Source organism: Corythoichthys intestinalis, chromosome 9, assembly GCF_030265065.1.
Source record: "Corythoichthys intestinalis isolate RoL2023-P3 chromosome 9, ASM3026506v1, whole genome shotgun sequence".
Taxonomy (NCBI): Eukaryota; Metazoa; Chordata; class Actinopteri; order Syngnathiformes; family Syngnathidae; genus Corythoichthys; species Corythoichthys intestinalis.
In genome coordinates, this window is record NC_080403.1 from 4362301 (window position 1) to 4383788 (window position 21488).

The window sequence follows — 21488 nt, forward strand, 5'->3', positions numbered from 1 at the left end:
GTAAAACGGACAAATTAAAAATAGTTTGGGGGCTTATTGCACCATAAATCTGCTATGGCAGCATATAGACATATTGATCTATAAACACAACAGTTGTTGTGGCTTAAAGATAGATGTCTATATGCTACCATAGCAGTTTAACGGCGCATTAAGCCCCCAAACTATTTCAAATTTTTACATTTTACCCTAGAGACCCCCGTTTACAGACACCGCGGAACCGCTTTTGTTTCAACCCAGCCATAAAAAGAAGATAATTATATTTCTTATTCGAAACGTCTGTCATTTTTAGCTTGAGAATTATTAATTAATGTCTAATATTGACTTTAAAAAATTATTCACTCACATATTTGAAACTTTTAAACAAATTATGTCACAATGAAAACATGTCTGTAAAAAGGTCACGGGTACCTACCTCATAACTATCGCTTAATTATATTTGTTTTTTCTTACTGTCTCGTTTTCCCCGATATTTTAGATGCTAAACAATCGAAACAAAGAAAATTTTAGAAAAAAAAAATGTATTTTTAAAAAAACATTTAAAAGGGTAAATTAATGCAAAAGAAAATCTCGACCACTCCCGTGGGCATTCACAACTATGTCTTGACACTCGGTGATACATGCTACACTGAGTTTATGGATCTAAATAAGGTTAGTACACAATAATATCTCATTAGAATCTTGTTTTTTTTTTTTTTTTAATTAATTAATTAATTAATTAATTTTTTATTTATGTTTTTATTTATTTTTTAACCTGTCCTGTTCAGCTGTTTGACATGGAGAATGGAAGTCTGAGTGCCCGGTTGGTCTGAACAGTTTTGATGTTTCACATTGAGAGTATGACTTACTCCCATTGTGATCATTCACATACCTCATTTATTATGACAAAACAGCAAACAGGAAGGGGTTATGGGGGAACAGAAGAAAAGAAATACAAGAGAAGAAAGAAAAGAAACATAAACAACAACAAGAAATACATTGAACGCCTACATTACCTACTAACATGTTGGTGCTGTCGTCAGCTAGATGTATTTCCGGTTGACGCCATGTGGGGAGCCTGTTGACCAGGGAAAGAAGGGGACGGGGGTGGGGGTGATTATGAGCTAAATGATTGAAAGGGGAAGAGTGTACACAAATCAGCTCTGTTATCTAGAACCCAGTAATCGTGTGAATGCCTCGTGAGTGGAAGCCTGTTGGCGACCAACCCTACTCTGCCCCCTTGCCAATCCCGGCACCGGGACCCCCCACCTGAGCACGCCCCATCACATCCAACCGCACGCGAGCCCCACCCAGCACGCGACAGCCACGCAGACTGACAAGGATGCACTAAAGGACCCAAATGCTCGATAGGTCAATCCAAACAAAGATTTATTTTCCAGTTCATAAAGTTCAAAAAGGGAAGATAACAAAAATTCACAGCAACGGCTGGACATTAATCAACAAAAATTCACAGCAACGGCTGGATATTAATCAACAAAAATTCACAGCAACAGCTGGACCTCAATCAACTGAGTATAGTTCACTAGAAACAAAAAAGGCATTGGTACAAAAACATGAATCGTTCTCAAAAAAGGGGCTTACACAAGGACGTGGCGTAGGACGTGGCAGGATAGCAGACAAACCGACACTGGGCATGGTTAGAAGCAGGCTATTTATAGAGAGGGTCACAGGTGGACGCAATCCGCCTGATTGGCAAGGGCAGGAAGTAAAGTTAACTGTAGGAGGCACGCCACTACCAAAATAAAAGAAACTGACATGAATCAACACTAAACATTAACAAGACTTCCGAGACGTGACACAGACGAGCGGAGACGCCGCACGGGCACCAACCCAGGGCCCTGGCCCCCACCCAGCCAGCCCGGGGGGGGGGGACGGCGGTCGGGGAGGGGGTCGGGGTTGAGCGCAGCCCATCCCTCCTCCCGCAGCCCAGCAAAGGAGCCATCGTCCCCCCCCCCCGGGATCCAGGGTGGTCCCCTGGGCCACCCGCGCACCTATCAACCGGCCTTCAGGGATGGCGAGAGGGGAACCAATACCACCACCACCCCCCGCCCCACCCAGCCCATGAACCACAGCCGCAGCCCTCCAACCGGCTACGGGAGCCCCAGCGGCCCACCAAGCCCAGGGCACTGTCCATCGCCAAAGCAGGCAACATCCAGGCGCCCAGCGAGCAACCCGCGACGGCGCACAGGGAGGACATCCAATTGGAGAAGAGAGGGGAAGGCGGAGGTAGGAGGACGTCGAGGAGCCACCGGAGGGTGACACGAGATTGGAGCCCCGACCTCCCCCCACTCCCGCGGCCGGCAGCCAAGCCAGAGGGGAGGTCACGCCCAGGGAGCCACGCCATAGGGAAAAAATGTGGGACCCACCTACCACCCTCTTACTGTGGCTACCAGGTTCCTGGCTGGCAGCCATTACCCAGCACCATGATAGAATTGTGAGGGGAGGGTAGTGCAATGTATGCATTAAAATAGGAGAGCTTGGCTCATTAAAATCTTGTTGTCATTAATTATGCTCTTTCATGCTCTTACCTCCAGTTAGGGCGGGGGTCGGCAACCTGTGTTTTGAGAGCCTCATGCGGCTCTTTAACGCTGCCCTAGTGGCTCCCTGGAGCATTTTCAAACATTTTTGAATATGGGGCGGCACGGTGGCTGAGTGGTTAGCACGTCTGCCTCACAGTTCTGAGAGCAAGGGTTCAATCCCAGGCTTTGGCCTTCCTGTGTGGAGTTTGCATGTTCTCCCCGTGCCCGCGTGGGTTTACTCCGGTTTCCTCCCACATCCCAAAAACATGCATGCTGATTGAACACTCTAAATTGACCGTAGGTATGAGTGTGTGCTTGAATTGTTGTATGTCTCTTTGTGCCCTGCGATTGGCTGGCAACCCGTTCAGGGTGTAGCCTGCCTACTGCCCGTAGTTAGCTGGGATGGGCTCAAGCACCTCCGCGACCCTTGTGAGGGAAAAGCGGCATGGAAAATGAATGAATGTTTTGATATGGTTTCTGTAGGAGGACAAAAATGACACAAACATTCTTAACATTTTCCAATGCTGTAAAAATGTGTGGAATAAATATTAGATTTTAACATTTCTGTCAACCAAGGTTTGCGTCATAGCCTGCGACACACGTTTCTATCAGCAGGGCGGGATGCTATGGCGTTATATTGCTGCCTCTATTCTGAGCGAGTAATAATGGATATTGAGCACAGAAAACCCCCCTCCTGCTCTCACTCAATTTCTCGACTCCTGCGCTCGTCATTTTTTTCCCCTCTGCGCCGCTCAGTTGAGCACAGGCTACTAACGTGTCACCAAGCCAACCAATCAGAAAGCTAGCGGAAGTACACTACTCGGCCGTTTGCCCTCCAATTAGATCACTTGTTAGATTTGCCCGGAAAAGGCAAGGGTGACGGATGACTTCAACGGGAGAAGGGTGACTTCATTGAAACAACGTACGACAGTATTTATTATCATAATTTTTATCATCACTAAAGGACATGAGGCAATATCATCACAAAAGTACATGAGACAATAATACATGAGTGATTCCATTTTGTTGTTTTTCGAAACCTCAAAAGATAAGCGACATCAAAAATCGGATTTCTTTATTGAAGTTCTCAAATTTCATAAAAGCAATGAAATAATTCATTAATATTTTTCTGAAGTTAAACTTGAGGTGGCATCATACAACAAAGTAGTCACGTGGTGCGTTGGATGCACTGCGGGGAAGATAAACATTAAATCATGAAGGTTCATTATGTATTTTCAGTCGACTTAGTCATTTTGTAGTAGGCTAATAGTAGGCTAATATAGCTAATGGCGTACCGCACGCAGGCTATTTTTAGACCGTCACGTCGCAACGTAAAGCGGAAGTAAAGCCGAAGTGGGACATTATACTACTTTTCGCCGGTAATCTTTCAAAAACCAACATGCCGATCACGCATTGCTTTTTTGGAACTTGTAGAAACGACTCTAGACATTACGACCAAGATTGATGTTTTCTTCATATGTTCCCGGAAACCAAAAACTCGGGAGGAAAAAATTTGAAGACCGAATCAACTTGCGCGGACTTTAACACCAGCTCGGCGAATCCATTCACGTTTCATATGCAGTAAACATTATGTTGGGTTGGCATGGTCTTTCAGAGGACAATGAGGTAAGCCATTTTTATATTTTTAACTTATTTTTTTAGCGTAACGTTGTGCCGTACTGCTTCTGTCTGACAATGAATGACCTGAAAAGAATTATAATGGTATCTGACTGCCACTGTTACCGTTTCTGTTATATATATATATAAAAAACAACTTTAGTAAGGGGGGAGTGTAAATAAATTATAGGATTAAGATGTGTTATCAATGAAAAAATAAAAGTGTTCGTTGGCTGTCACTGAGTAGCATTTGCGATCGCTACACAAAGCTAACTAAATTACCCCCAAGAACGGTAAGAGACGTAGGACAACCAGAGGATATGTAAGAAAGACAGGGCTGATGGTAAAGGATAGCTTGTTGAAACGGGAGAATGTCATTGTCAGTCGCGTCGATAAAAAAGCTAAAGCTATGCTTAGGTCGGCTCGTTTTTTTCGTCTTTTTCAGCCTTCGACACTAAAGCCATCTCTTTAACTGAATATTTTTATGTTCTTCCACATCTATGCCAGTCAATTTGGCACCAGGCACATCATTTTCGGAGAGAATTGGTAGGTTTAGCGCTGTAAACGTCTCCTTCGTACACGAGTTCCATTCATTTCCTATCAGGGACAAACGATGGCTTGTCCTCGGTTAGCAACGGTAGCTAATGTCATGAATATTAATGAGCGGAAGTGACGTGTTGCTTGCGGTACGCCATTCAAATACATACTGCCAGGTATGCATACATAATGGCCAGGTGTGCGGCTGTGAATAATTTCTCTGGGATATTCCAGTTCTTATACACTTATACACTATATAAATTTTAATTATTACTATCACTTCACGAGTCATGGATTTAGTGGTCCATATGCTTGACTTCCATGAAGTCTGTGTAGGTTCTGTTCCCACTCGGTGTGAATATAAATAGTTGCCTGTCTCCACTGTATATGATGTTTCCTCACAACTACTTCAGCAAGTAGCACTTTACTAAAAGTGGAAAGAGTAGGATCAAGTGTCTGCGCAATAACACTGGTCACATAATGAGTGTTTATTGATTAGTTTTACACCCACGGTCTTTAGCGCTCATTTAGACTCAATACCCACAGTTTAAAGACAACAGCAGCATAACAATTAACTGTGTTCTCTCTTTGTACGATGGACCACCTGACCAGTGACCCATTCAAGCTAGCTGCACAACACTTGACAGGGAAATTAGAGACTATTGTGGTTGGCTCGTCCCTTGATGGTTACTTGACCCACTAACACCGAGTACATGTGTATGTCTGTACACACACGAGCAATTGTGCTGGGGTGCATTTGTGTGTGTAAGCTGTGTAACTGAAGGGTGATTGGGGGTGCATCCATACCATAATAATCATAACATCCATACATAATTTATTGGTAATATAGTAACATATAACCTGGTGCAATCAAAAAATCAATATCTTCAGCTACATCATGATTACTAAAATTTAAGAGTGACTTTTGTTATAATTGTATGTAGCACTTTTGGCAATTCCTATAAGGTCTTGATGGCTGCACTTCAGCTCACAATTCAGTTTGACTTGAAGGTAGTTCGTTAGTGTGTCCAATTATAAATTATAAGGGTCAATTGATAAAATTAACTTACCGATGCAATCTTTGCGTGAGGGAACATTTCTTTTGCTAATTCTGAGAAGTAATCAGCAATAGTTGCAGGCAAATTGTGCTCGCCAACAAATTGGCAGAATAAATACCCATTTACACTTGGTACTGATGGGTATTTATTTTATGGGGTTGCACTTTGCACTTTACCAACTTAGCTGTAGGAGCTGGATGGATGCTCCAAACAAAGTTTCGTTGTGCTTTTTTGTAACAATGACAATAAATATTCTGAATCTGAATCTGAATCTGATATCTCCGCTTTCGTCACATTTCATTCTGCAGACTTCATCTTTATGACCAGTGTTGTTAATCATACTTTTAAAAAGTAATAAATTAGTGACAAATTACTTCTCCCAAAAGGTAATTGAGTTAGTAACTCAGTTACCTGAAGGTAAGAGTAATTACTTACTAGGCAAAGTAACTGGTGTTACCTTTCATGTTTTTTTTTCTTCCATTTAAATAAATAAATAAAACATAATAACCTTTGCTATGTTTGGAAATTGTTTCATGTTGTGAATCAACTGTTAAAGTTGTTAAAATTGCTACCGTTTTTGCATTAGGTCCCATCTGTCTACTTTCGACATGTTAAAGTTTTAAAACTGTTTCATCATTTAAAGATAGATTCAAGTCAAGATTTTGCCGATTTAGGAGTATTTTAGATAAAGAAGTTACTTAAGTTCGCTAGGAAGGTTCATTACAACAGAGCCTTTCTGAGAAGTCTACTGCTGCCGGCCTCTTATTAACGCCGCCGTCTGTCATTTCGCATGTAGTTCTATAAGCATTTGATATCTAGGCATAGATTGTAGTCTGTCGGCTACAGTCAGGAAATATTGGAGCCACCTAGCCTAGCATCGCGTTTCCTGCAGCGTTACAACACTCTTCTCTCACAGTGTCTCTGACTTTTCTCGCGTCATTCAACCAACGTAGTAACGCACATTGTCTCGTTGCCGAAGCGGTGACAAAATCCGACCGGAAAAAAGAGAAAAACGTAATGCAGGAAAAACGTAGAGATCTTGAACATACGGCGTACAAATTTAAAAATCAGTGCTCACTTGTACAAATGACACCGAAACCGTACAACTTGACAGGTATGCAATAAATTCATATTATTTTAAAAATTGAGTTTTATTTTTGTTTCATATCGCACGCTGTATACGACATTGTAAGATTTGTCACCAATTTGTAAGGGCATGCGTCACTATTTGTAAGATTGCCAACAGTCTTGGGTTGACAGGTATGTTATTGGTAATATTGTAACATATAACCTGGTGCAATCAAAGAACAATATCTTCAGCTACATCATGATTACTAATAATTTAACAGTGGCTTTTGTTATAGTTGTATGTAGAACTTTTGGCAATTTCTATCATGTCTTTTGATGGCTGCAATCATGGCATGTTAATTGATAAAGCTAGTTTACCGATGCAATCTTTGAGTCAGTGAACATTTGTTTTGCTAATTCTTATTTATTTTTTTTTTTTTTGTCACTTGTTTTGCTAATTCTGAGAAGTGATCAGCAATAGTTGCGGGCAAATTGTGTTTGGCGACAAATTGCAGGAATAACATTTCCGCTTTTCATTCTGCAGACTTCATCTTTATGACCAGTGTTGTTAATCTTACTTTTAAAAAATAATTAATTACAGTTACAAATTACTTCTCACCGTAGGTTCTACATCATGTACTACTCTGTCACCGCAACGCAGACGCATAACTCAGGCTTAACAATGCTAGACATTAAGGTGGCAGCAGTTTCCTCAATCCCTTCCAATCAGAGTAAGCTTCCGTCTGGCGATGTCACTTCCTCAAATTGTAAAAGAAGAACTACTTCTAAACTTGGTTTTAGAACATTACAACAGAGTATTAGAGCTAAATAATGAAAAGGAAAAAGGGACTATGGGATTAAAGTTGTACTATTGCTAAGAGAAAAAAAGTAAAAAAAAAAAAAAAAAGTCTATTAATGTAGCTGAATAAGCAGCCACGTACTTTACCTAGCACGTTGCCGCCTCTATTAAAATCAACAACGTTGAAGGTATCTTGTGTTTTAGAATCGGTTTTTCAAATAAGGAACTCCTTAATATTTTGGCTCATCTACATCAAATTATTATCCATAGAATGATGTATAATTTAGTGATTTGTCATATCCCCCAGCTAACATATATGTAAAGTGCATAGCTGCTTACATTACTTCAACATTTTTCTCGTACCAATATTTGTCCCTTATACTCTGTATATATTGGGCCCTAATAGTCGTTGTATATAAAACCAACAAGGCAAGCAAAAATGTCAACTAAATGCACTGCGAAGGTATCTGTCGGCCACGACAGTATGCATGTTGACTCCAAATGTAAACAATGGTCTCAGGCGTGACTTAGGAACAACGTTTGTTGCAGACAGTGACGTTTCCACAGTTAAATATTCGGTTATCAGTGCCCATATGATGGCGCTACAAACGCATAATTGGCATAAATCTTCACGTTGTCGGAGCTTATAAGAACCCTCGTTTTCAATGCCCAAAATGTGCGTGTGAATGATTGGCCAAACTGTAGAAAAAGTTCTTATTTTTGCCAAATACCCTGTTATATGTAGACATGGCCTAAGACTGCAGTGTTTTCATAATCATCAAATTTATTACCGTAATATCATCATCCGCGTATATGCACTATTTGAGTGTTTGGATGTATGCACATAAAATGACACTTGAGCTACACAAGTGTGTTTTTTCTTTCAAGGTCAGGATAAATCAACAGAAATTACACAGCTGCCAAAACCCATTACTGCACAATCATGCTTAACAGAGCCCACCCTACATACTGGGAAAAAAAACACACGCGCATCTGCTCTAACACACACATATACGCACACACAGTAAACACCCTCGCCACTAAAAAATTAAAAAATCAGCGGCACACCAGTGGCTCACCACACCATGCAACATTTATGAATCTAGCGATTATTTGACCATGAATCTGTGCAAAATCTATAAATGAGTTCACACACATAAATGCTCATATAACATGCAGCAGACGACGCGATCACCAACAGTGATGAGAGGGAAGTTGAAGAAATTGACGGTTTGTATCTCCCAAAAATTTAAAATTTAAATTTATTTGTCGAAGCAATATTCAAGATGTGGTCATGGAAAAGAGAAATGCTTTGTTCGCCTGCCTGCCTCCTCACCTTGCATCACTACAGTCCCCAGTCCAGGTTCAAGAAAATCACTACAGGTTTGCTGGACAAATGTCATCCACTATCACCTAAGTGCATCCTTTTTTGAAAAATCCATATGTTGATATCCCTGAATCTTTGTTTCTAACATTCTGTCATCCCCCCACAATGCAACAGTTCGGTATTTTGTAGCAAACAATTCACACAGTGATGCACATGGCAGACCTTCAACATTTGTCTCTCATAGCTGACGTCATTGCCGAAAATTACCCAGAGTACCCAATCGCGCAAATCGATTTTTCATTTGTCACTGAAAACCCCATGATACTGATTTAAAAAAAAAAAAGAAGAAATAAACGATGAAAAAAAACTATGCAGCTGTATTATGTCAAAAATTGTCTTTGGATAGAGACATTTTTAAATAGATGTGCACAAGAGCAGCCATGTCTGCGTTTGGGTCTTTTGCATAGTAACCCATATTGGTTTATTCCCTGTCTTTTGGTTGATCTTCTGAGTTCTAGTTTGTACAGGTAGTCCCCATGGTTACGGACAAGTTCCATTCCTACGCTTTCGACGTCATCCGAATTTCCCCGTAAATCAGAATTAATCATTTAAGTACCCCTAAACACCCCCGAAATCTCAAAATAACTATCCAAAAACATGTATTTTACGTCATTGCACTGTCCTCGCCAAGATGTTGGAGCTAAGTCCAAGCTAGAAAGCAAGATAAGCTCCGAAATGACGATGTCAGACATCCGTGTGGTTTGCTGACTTTGTTCAGCTGCTCATGAAATCAACACTTGCAGAATGAAACAAAAATAAAAATGAAATGAAATTAGTTTCATTTTCAATAATTTATAACTCGCTGCTAATACAGCAGTAACAAACCACACAAATGATCAGCATGTATCAGTTAGCGTCCGCACATCATCAAAAACAATTGCATAAACATGCCCCTAGTAATCACAATTGAAAACGCACAATAAACAGTACAAAAGGTGTTATGCTTGTTAATCTCGCTCTCTCTCTCTCTCCCTCTCTCTCTCTCTCTCTCTCTCTCTCTCTACAGATAAAATTTAATAATACTTTACAATAAGGGTCCCTTTATTAACATTAGTTAATGCATTTTAGACAATAACTAATGTTTAAAAAATAATTGTAACTCATTACAATAAGGGTCCCTTTATTAACATTAGTTAATGCATTTTAGACAATAACTAATGTTTAAAAAATAATTCATATAATTCCTTATTTAACATTAATAACATATTTATTAAAATTAGTAATGCATGACCAGACAGTAACTAAACTAATGGTTTAGTATCATTGAAAAAAATAATATAATTTGATACATAACATTAATTCACATAACGATTATTGATGATGATGATTAGTTTTATTTTATTTTGACCATGCACACAAAAAAACAACAAATACAGGATAATTCAACAAAAATAATTGCACTCGAAAGTGAGTGGGTAGAAGAAAAAACTTATTTGATCCCACCCCTGATCTCATTGTCCAGCATGCTTAGTTCATGGGATACTCCTGTCCACACAATGAAAGCGAAAAAAACAGACAAAAACAACTAAACCAATAGACAACAAACTAAAGTTGGTTCATTAACAATAGTCTCAATATATACACCAATTCACAAGAACAGCAACACACATTGTCAGCAAATGTCATTAAACTGTGACCAGACCATATTTTTATACAACAATTTAAATTTTTGGATATTTTGACAATGCCTACAATGATTGTTTTAAATTGTTCCATAGTTTCACTCCACATACAGACCCACGAAAACGTTTGCAAGTACTTCGAAATCTTGGTAACATAACATTTCCAGAGCCTCGCAGACTATGGATACTCTCACTAATCTTAAAAAGGTTTTGCATATTATGTGGTAGTAATTTATTGTATGCTTTAAATAACATTATAGCTGTATGATAGTTGACAAGATCTTAGATTTTTAATAGTTTTGAGTGAGCAAATAAATGATGGGTGTGATCGAGAAATCCGACCTTATGTATAATATGTAACGCTCGTTTCTGCAATTTGACTAATGAATTGATGGTAGATTTATAACTGTTTCCCAAACTTCAATACAATACGTGAAATACGGGAGCACTAGGGAACAATACAGAGTCCGGAGTGCACTGTCATCAAGATATGATTTCACTTTGTTACTGACAGGCTTTTGGAAATTTTGGTTTTGATGTGTCTGATGTGGGCTTTCCATGATAATTTACTATCTAAAATAACTCTTAGAAATTTGAATTCATTTTCATTACCGATTGGGACTCTACCTATCTTTATTTGTAGTTCTGAGTTATATTTGAGGTTACTAAATATACCTTTGTCTTATTTAAGTGATAATTTATTTAGATCCATCTACATCTTTAATTTACTTAATTCCTCATTTACAGTAGTTAGCAGTTCATTTTGGTTTTCACTACTATAGAATATGTTTGTGTCATCTGCAAAAAGTATAAATTTCAATATGTGAGATACATTATATATATATATATATATATATATATATATATATATATATATATATATATATATATATATATATATATATATATATATATATATATATATATATATATATATATATATATATATTACATATATATATTACATAATTTTGCTCCCAACACGGACCCCTGAGGGACCCCATGAGAGATACCGAGATATTTTGATGACCATTTCCCCATTTTTACATATGGTATTGTGAATTAATACACAGTTATTAATGTATACTGCTCCAAGTAAGTGAATATATTCTTCCAAATTGGGAAACATGGCACATTAGTCATTAGGTGCTGCGAACCTAACTTTAAGTACGGTATTATTTAACATTAGGCACCTAATATTAATATTAAAATATGCCATCAGGTGCCTCATAAGCATTACTTAACCGTAGTTAACTACGACTGAACCCTGGACCCTTATAGTAAAGTGTAGCACATGTGTACCTTAACTAAGAAATTATAAATGCCTAAGTGACCTCCTTAACCATAATTAACCATTACTGAATGCTTTTTGGGCCCATATTGTAAAGTGGACCACATGCAACCCTTGGGTAGCAGATAAACTAAGCTATAACAGTTCAAATGAGTGAAGTTGAAGCAATCACAACCAAAGAATTGTTATTCATTATTCGAGGTGACATCTTAACTTCGTTCCATGCCAAAAAATGCACTTTGGCACTTACTACTAGTTACCGCATTAACTAATGTAAATTAACACATTAATGAATTAATCTTAGAGAAGGGATTTTATGAATTATTAAAATGTTACTTAAAATGAGTTGTTGTCTAAAAATGCATTAACTAATGATAATTAAAGGACTTATTGTAAACTGTTCCCAAAATGTATTTTTATTACGTTAGCACCACTATGTTCTTGGGCAGCATAGGTGTTTAACTCATTCACTCCCAGCCATTTTCACCGGAGCAAGGCCCTTCGTTCCTGGCCGTTTTACTGGATTTTGACTGATTTTGCAAGGCCCACAGAAAATTCTGTTTTATTGCTTCATAAATATAGAACCCACCAAAAGAAAGATGGGACTCTCTTCTTTCAGCAGAAAAGAAAGTAAGTTAATATCTTTTTCCATTCTTTAGAAATCGGCATTAGAAAATAGCTTAGTTTGAGCAATTTTCCAATTTCTGATGAAAACACGGAGAAATTGAGCTTTTTGTGAAAGCATACATTATAACATAACTTTGACTTTAACACAGCTATTTTTTGCTTTAGTTACATCCCAAACATCTGAATAATGTTTTCATTCTACAAAGTAACAACACAAATAGAGCTTTTGATCGCAAAGTGACAATTTATTTACACATAACTAAATTATTGAACTGTTGATCTATTTACGCACATAACAACGGGAAGGCTGCCCCCGGTTGAATGAGGTGGCTCCGAGTAATCTGATGAATCCGGATCAATATCGGTCTCACTTTTTTCATCATCTTCATCGTTGGTTTCAACCTCGGGCTAAGGAGTAACGCAACGTGAGCTCCGCAGTACGCGTGTGGAATCTGACGCTGTTGTGGACGTCACCATCTGTCTCATCAAGATAGATTTTTTTTAATCCTTCTTTGACGATGGTTTCGTTTTCTTTTCAAAACACTCCTACAGTGTCGTTTGCCTTTTTTTTCTGATTGTTCTCCACATTTTTCTCATTCTCACACAACTTCACAAGATCCCTCCAACTTCCGTTTCCTGGCTATTTTTCTTCACTTCCTTTCTTGGCCTGAGATGAGTTCTTACCAAATGCGCTACTGACCTCCAGTGGCCATTTTTATTGCTTTAAAATGGGTTTTGAGCTATGTGCATTGTATCTAAGATGGATCGGAACCTCTTGATGACGCTTGTGGAAAAAAAAAAAAAAAACGCAAAAGACGCGTAAATTCGTTTTTGTGACACTGAAGCAATTAAAAATAGATGGTATTTATACGTTTTTGGGAGCAAATGTGTAAATGATGTATTTTGTTGTTGTTGTTAATTCTTCTCATCTTCTGTCTGTGTCTGCGTCTCTGTCCCCCCAAAACCTCTTCCTATCCGCTGCTTTCTCCTAATAAATAAAACAATATGAACAGCCACAATGGGTGTATATCAAACTCCCATGAGGCACATTAATACTGTTCAGTCTATAGGGTCACTAAGATTCCCATTCTCTGTGTCTAAGCGACTGCACAGGACAGGTTTAAATATATATATATATATATATATATATAATAAAAAAATATATTCCATGTCTCCAATTATTATTAAGAAAACACACACACAATGGGTTTTTTTGAGCATAACAACAACAGTAGGATATATTAAAACAAATACATACACACCAGTGGAAAGCTACCAAATTCCTAAGTGTTGTACTGTACAATATATGGAAAGCAGAACGCTGGCAAAAACCTTGGAATTTGCTGCCCCCTGCTGAGAGATATAAGAACACATTGGCCTCACACAAGAACAAGAAGAATAAAGAGAAGGCAAAATGTCCAATTCGATTTGGATTCCCTCTCTCCTCTTCCATAATAACCATTGTGCATATGCAGTGTTAAGCGTGGAATGGCGATTGGAGTCGGTGTGGCTGTGCCAGTTACTGTCTGCAAATTTTGCAGCTGTCTCATAGTGAGGCTGACTTTTTGGATGTGCCGCATTCAGTGTTTCTATATTGGCTCTGTCCCTGCAAGCTGCACAACTCAGAAGCGTGAGTCAACTAATCTGCTCACTCTCTTTTTTTCTATCTTTATCTGTTTTCTCCCTCCACAGATTTGCTTGCTCTTCTATGGAAGCTACTGAAGCCTATGACGAAGTAATCGGGCCACACAAAGGAAGAGAAAAAACATGCCTACAAGTTTAAAGTAGTAAGATTACGAGCTGTAACGCTGCATCACCTTATGGCATTAGATTAATGCCACATTTCCATGTGCGTAATGTGAAATACCACACAAGTATGAATTCCCAATTGTCTTTTGTGTAAAATTTTTTGCGTGCAATACCCATTTTAGTCACGCTTGCGTTTCATTTTGTACAAGACTGCCAGGATTCCCAATTAATCAAATTGGAATTTATACCAAAAAATACTTTTACATAAACACAAATGTTTATAATCAATAAGATGAGGTGACTTGAGGTCATTTACTATTGAAGAGCCATTTATTATACAAAGTACATTACGTCGACAAAACAGCGCATCTACTGTAACATGATATTACAACATCTAAAAGAAATATACACACAGCAAACGTTTTTTGTGCTTAAAAGGGAATTGAAGAACATAAACATAGAGCTCCAGAAATAAAAAATAAAAATTAAAAATCTAGTTGTTCACAGACTGAAATGAACACGTTTCGGCTAATGATGTACAGTATTTATGAAGGTGAACATTCTGGGGCAGATCTGGATATGCCTCTCCGTGACCTTTTCTAAATTAGGCGACAATATTGTCCAGGATGTACTTGATGTTGTCATCCATTTGCAACCAGAAAAAACAGTTTCCCCCATAGTTGTGCCTAACCATGAGCTTCAGGGTTTCTGTGCATTACAAAACGTGGCCAATTAGTTTCGCTAGAAGTACATGGAGTAACAGTCTCGCTAGAAGTGTGTGGAAGGTGATTTGTGGGGGAAGACGTGGCAGAGGGTTGGGGAGGTGACTTGAGCCCCTTTCAGACATACTAGTACAGTGGCACCTCTACTTACGAACGGCTCTTCAAACATTATTTTGAAGTTACGACACGTTTAAAAAGGAAAATATTGCCTCTCGTTAAGAGAGAAATTTCAGGTTACGAGAGGCAAAAATACAAACCGGATTCGGATGAAGTTGGGAAATTGTGTGAAATGTAAATAAAAACAAAATACAATGATCTAAAAATCCTTTTCAACCGATATTCAATTGAATACAATACAAAGACAACATATTTAATGCTCAAACTCAAACTTTATTTTATTTTTCTAAATAATAATTAACTTAGAATTTCATGGCTGCAACACATGCAGTAGAAGTCACCTTTTCTTTAAATAACAAATGTTTTGAAAGAGAGGGGACTAATTCTTATGGGGGGCCGTTAGGGACATAATTCAGGATTACCTTTCACACACACTAATCAAACGTTCTCACACACTCTATTGAAACATTTTCTGCGCACGTATAGATGTGAGATTCTCGCACGCATACATATGATATTCACGCACACATACATACAAGACGCGTGCACGAATACATGTGAAATATTTTTTGCGCGCGCATATATATGAAATCCTTGCACGCTTACATGTGAGACCCGCGCGCGCATATATATATGAAATCCTTGCACGCTTACATGTGAGACCCGCGCGCGCATACATATGAAATCCTTGCACGCTTACATGTGAGACCCGCGCGCGCATACATATGAAATCCTTGCACGCTTACATGTGAGACCCGCGCGCGCATACATATGAAATCCTTGCACGCTTACATGTGAGACCCGCGCGCGCATACATATGAAATCCTTGCACGCTTACATGTGAGACCCGCGCGCGCATATATATGAAATCCTTGCACGCTTACATGTGAGACCCGCGCGCGCATACATATGAAATCCTTGCACGCTTACATGTGAGACCCGCGCGCGCATATATATGAAATCCTTGCACGCTTACGTTTGAGACCCTCGCGCGCATACATATGAAATCCTTGCACGCTTACATGTGAGACACTCACGCGCATGAATGTGAAATCTTTGCGCTTATACATGTGAGACACTTACGCGCATACATGTGGAATACTTTTTGCGCACGCACACATATGAAACAATATTTTGGGTGCCATGTTTGTACCACATGTCGAATCCATTTTGACTGGGAGTGGATGTAAAGGAAGATCGGATGTCTAACACTGTCATTACCAGCCGTGAAGTTAAAGCTGGCAGTATTTTTATGCTCCTAAATGTTTCCCATTCAGAAACAGCTCTAACTGTCAACACGTTGCAAAAATGAAACCTGGATGGCTCAGGGTGCGTCATTGAGATTCGGCGTCTGCTGTTGTACGGCTGGCGCTGCATTAACTTACCATCACTTCCAGCGAATGTCGACGGAACGTGGGTCCAGAGCATAGCTGCAATCAGCACGAAGTACCGCAAAATATTTGCATAAATATATAGAAATAATGTATATATATACACATACATATATACACACATACACTATACAGGGTGATAAAAAAAGAATGGGCCAAAACCATTGCGGTAAATTGGGGGGGCAATAACTACATTGACACAAGTATTGTATATTTTTGTTTTTATTTCATGCTTTACAAGTGTTCAATGTGACCACCAGCAGCATCACGGACAATCAAGCTGATATGACTTAATTTGTTAACTTACTTGATAAAGAGACTTTCTTATCAAATTAACAATTTAATTAATCATTTCAGTCTATGTCAATGATTTTGAAAGGAATAAATGTGTGATTTTGGCACATTGTTTTTGAATCACCCTGCACGTACACACATACATCATATGTACAAACATAAATTATATATACAAACATTCCTTATATATAATTATATTATGTACATATAATATGTGGTCAATAAACCTTACTGCGACATTTTATTCTTATACTTTAACACTGTCTTGCATCTGTGAATAAACACAATTTGCACTTCAGTTTACAAGGCATATATATTTGGCAATTGGAAACAAGGTGGGATGGGTTTTTTTATTATTTCAAAACAGTTCCAATGGACTTCTTCAAATCTGAAATTTTACCTTTTTCATCAGTCATATGCAAACTGATATTGACAATCAAACCACACTCGGTATAGTAGCTTAAGATCCATTTTTATATACATATTCAGTAACTTAAGTACTGTGGAGGGGGGGGACAAGTTAGTCCCTCACAGGCCGTTTTACTGAATTCTCATCCCACATGCAAAACAAACATTATTTCTTTTACACATTTTAAACAACGAACCAACCACAACAATATTGCACTCAAACCAGTGTGGATAAAATAATGATTTGTTGTAGTGTGGGACATTTCCAACACCGTATATCCTGGTCTGCTCGCGTTGTCGTAGCGGAACTGTTGCCCCGATGCGAGGCTAGCTGCAAAGGCTACCCCAAGATGCATCGGCGTGCCCGGGCATCAGTCTCGGGGTTCCCGCGCAGCGTGCGAAAACTCTACCACCGAGCCACCAATACTTGCAATGGAAGACGGGCAGCACGCTGAAATGATTAATCACAGGGTACACAAAGAGACAGACGACCATTGGCACCCACATTCATACCGTCACTGAGTGGCAATTTATCCTGTGCTTCTCTTTGTCGATATCAGCAGGTAACCTGGACTCGTCCGGATACTGGCCTCCATTTAAATGGGCCAAAAGCTGGAGGAACAATTGACGCCCACTTCAATTGTGTCATAAGCTACAATGTAGCTTATTGGTCAAACTAACGTCTTTTCCTCCACGACCTTAGAAAATAAAAGCAGGCAAATTAGGTTAAAGAGGAAAAAAGGTGATTATACAAAAATAAACAGGTCCATGACCCATATTTATATTATGTATGTATTTATACTTTTAAGAATATTGCCAAACTTGACTGATCCTTCATACAAGTAAATACACTGCCAATGGGAAAACCCATTGGCAGTGTATCAAATACTTGTTCTCCCCACTGTATATATCCCTTCTGTCGCACTAACGTATTATTTGGAAAAGGCCCAATAATGAATCGTAATATGCAGCCCTTTTACACTGTCTACTAAAATACCGTGCACAATCATAACTGAGAACCTCACACAACTACACAAGTCTTTTTTTTTTTTTCCCGAAAGTAATGCTAAAAATAATAGAATTTTCCAAAAATTACATTTCGGTATAAAAAATGATAGAGAAATACACACTATCATTTCTAGATTCATTTAACAGTTTTATCCAGGAAAAAAATGATTGGAAAGATTTGGTGTTATACATTGCTGCACACTTTTTAAAAGATAAGGCCACTTAGAACCCCAGAGGTATTGATATGTTGGTGAAAAAAACAAAAACTTGTAAAGACATAACATGATTTTTTTTTTTTTTTTTTTTTTTTTTTTAGGGTTGGAAAGGATATTTTTAACGTTTAATTTTTAAAAACCAAAGACAGAGACTTGTCACAGATAGCTTTGTTACAATGTAATAAAAAAAAAAAAGCAAGTCTGGTAGTTTTCAGATAAATTGCTATTGTTATTAATGCATGTGATAGAATATTTTATCCAAGCAATAATTTGCTCATCCCACTAGTAATTTCTTTTGCTTATGTGAACAAGAATTTTGTTTTGATGTTACTAAGTATGGAATAGTAATATACACAGGTTCAACTCAAGGAGCAAGGGCAGCTAGTAAGAAAATACAACAACAACATTTATTCAAAGTACTACAGAACTCACAAAATCATATAATCCCAAAAATATACACAAACTATCTAAATAAAAAATATTGAATTTGAACAGTCCCTTCAAAGTCTTTTGCTGCTGTGCCTCAATGTCTGTTGTACTATTCAGTGTATGTGTGTACTATCGGGATAGTGTGACTGTATATTGTGTGAAGAATTTTGTAGTGAAGGTGACCTTATCTGCTTTGGGTGATGCTCCAACAGTTGGCTGAAGTTGAAAAAAATTGCTCCTCAATCCCTCATTGAATCAGGCCGAATCCTCCTTGACATCAATTCTGTCTGTCAGATGTAGATCCAGCAATTAAAAACAAACAATCTGCATATCAAGAACTTAATTTTCAACCAACCATAGAATGTACAGCATGGCAAGTATAACCTACAATACTGGTCAAAATTGGTCGTTTCCCACATTTAACTATTTGTTCATGAATTGTACAGTGACTGATACTAGCCCACCTATCGATAATACTTTCCAAAAATGCATCAACATACAACATTAACTTATTTGTATTTGAAAAAATAACATCTTACTATATTTCCAATTTCCTCCAATTGTTTTTTAGACAAAGAAAAGACACAATATCTTGTAACTCAACTCTACAGGAAAACGTGTCTATGACATATCCTCTTGCATAGTAGCATACAGCATAGCAACTCACCAGACACTTGAATCACACAGAACTCAGATGTAATTCGCTGATTAGAGCAGTCTGGAACTCGTCTGCAACAAAATCAACCTTTTATGGTTTCGCGTACATGAAATTGAAATACGTTTTTTCGAAACCATTACCAGTTTTTCTTTGGTTTGAAAGAGGTCGCGCTAGCGTTAGCGTTTTCTCCATTAGCGTTCATAGCATCTTCATTTCCCAAAATGCAACGCTCATATACCTGGTTTTAGTGCAATGCAAGATCATATAATGCCATCTAGTGGACGTTTTAACTAACAGCAGTCATCAAAAATACAGTTTTAAATAAAAACCATAAACTATACCTTTATCAGTGTTCCACTTCATTATAGAATGTAGGCTAGTACTGAATGTGTGTGAATATGTAGTTCGATTTCATCCCTGCTGACCCCTTATATCGATTATAATTTGATGTAGATGAGGCCGCACAATACTTTGGACTTCCTTACAATCTCAGCCAAGTAACATCTTGAAACATATTTATTCAGACACCTAAAAATAAAATGTAATATTATTGTTGTTTTTTAATGCCACGTTTAAAACACACAATATAATTTATTCAATAATGCTAAAAAAATCTTAAACTTTATTTAGATCTATCTTTATCAAGCTTAAAATATATGTGCTAATGAAAATATCTTGCTTTCTTGATTATTCAACCATTCAATTTATTATAATTCAATGGCATGCATCAATCTGGATACTTATAATTACCGAGACTTATGTCTGATAGCTTTTTAAGTCATACGTATCTGTACAGATGTTTTCACATGCATTTATACGAATGTTTGACCAAGGAATGTGAGATATTTTTCAGTCTTATGTGTGAGAGGTTATTCACTTGTGTGTATAAGAGGCTCTCAGTAATGAGACTGCACAGAATCTCACTTGTGTGTAGAAGAGCATCTCACAAATGACAGTGCACGGCATTTCAGTAGATAGTATACGAGGCATTTTATAGTAGGAAGCAGTACTGGTCCTTTTCAAAATAAACGTATTTACGGCGGAAGCGATATATTTTTACTTGTATAAAGCATCATTCAAGCTTGGCAACATTCTTAATAGAATAAATACATATATATCATCTAAATATGTGTCGTGGACCTTTTTTTGTGTGTGTAAAGTCACCCTTTTCCTATTTAACATAATGTGCCTGCTTTTATTTTGTAAAATCGTGAGGGGGTGACGTTAGTTTGACCAATAAGCTACATTGTAGCTTCTGACGCAATTGACGTGGGCGTCGACTGTTCCTCCGGTGTTTGGCCCATTGAAATGGAGGCCTCGGGACGCTATTGTGGACGAATCCAGGTTTCTTGTCGATTTCGACCAAGGAAGCGCGGGATGAATTGTCACTCAATGACGGTATGAATACGATGTGGGTGCCAATGCTCGTCTGTTTCTTTGTGTTCCCTTTGATTATTCATTTCAGCGTGCCGCCCGTCTTCCATTGCAAGTATTGGTGGCTCGGTGGTATAGTTCTCGCACGCCGCGCGGGCACTCCGAGACAGATGCCCGGGCACGCCGATGTATCCTGGGGTAGCCTTTGCAGCTAGCCTAGCATCGTGGAACCAGTTCTTCAACGACAACGCGAGCAGACCTGGATATACGGTGTTGGAAATGTCCCACACAACAACAAATAATTTTTATTATATTTATTTATACCACACTGGTTTGAGCGCAGTATTGTTTTGGTTGGTTTGTTGTTTAAAATGTGTAAAAGAAATCATGTTTGTTTCGCTTCTGAGATGAGAATTCAGTAAACAACATGTGAGCTACTAACTTGCCCCATCCCCAGTACTTAAGTTAATGAGTATGTATATAAAAATGTATCTTTAACTTTAACTACTACACCGAGTATGGTTTGATAGTCAATATCAGTTTGCATATGATTGATGAAAAAGGTAAAATTTCAAATTTGAAGAAGTCCATTGGAACTGTA

General features: G+C 38.2%; 1 long non-coding RNA gene across 1 annotated transcript; it reads right to left on the minus strand.

Annotated features, from left to right (window-relative positions):
• Positions 1–17125: 17125 nt before the first annotated feature.
• Positions 17126–19928, minus strand: LOC130921309 (uncharacterized). The gene is made up of 4 exons (XR_009064327.1): positions 19654–19928; positions 19523–19584; positions 19039–19142; positions 17126–17901 (listed from the first exon to the last, which is right to left on the minus strand). It is a non-coding gene; the product is annotated as an uncharacterized LOC130921309 (long non-coding RNA).
• Between the last annotated feature and the right edge of the window lie 1560 nt (positions 19929–21488).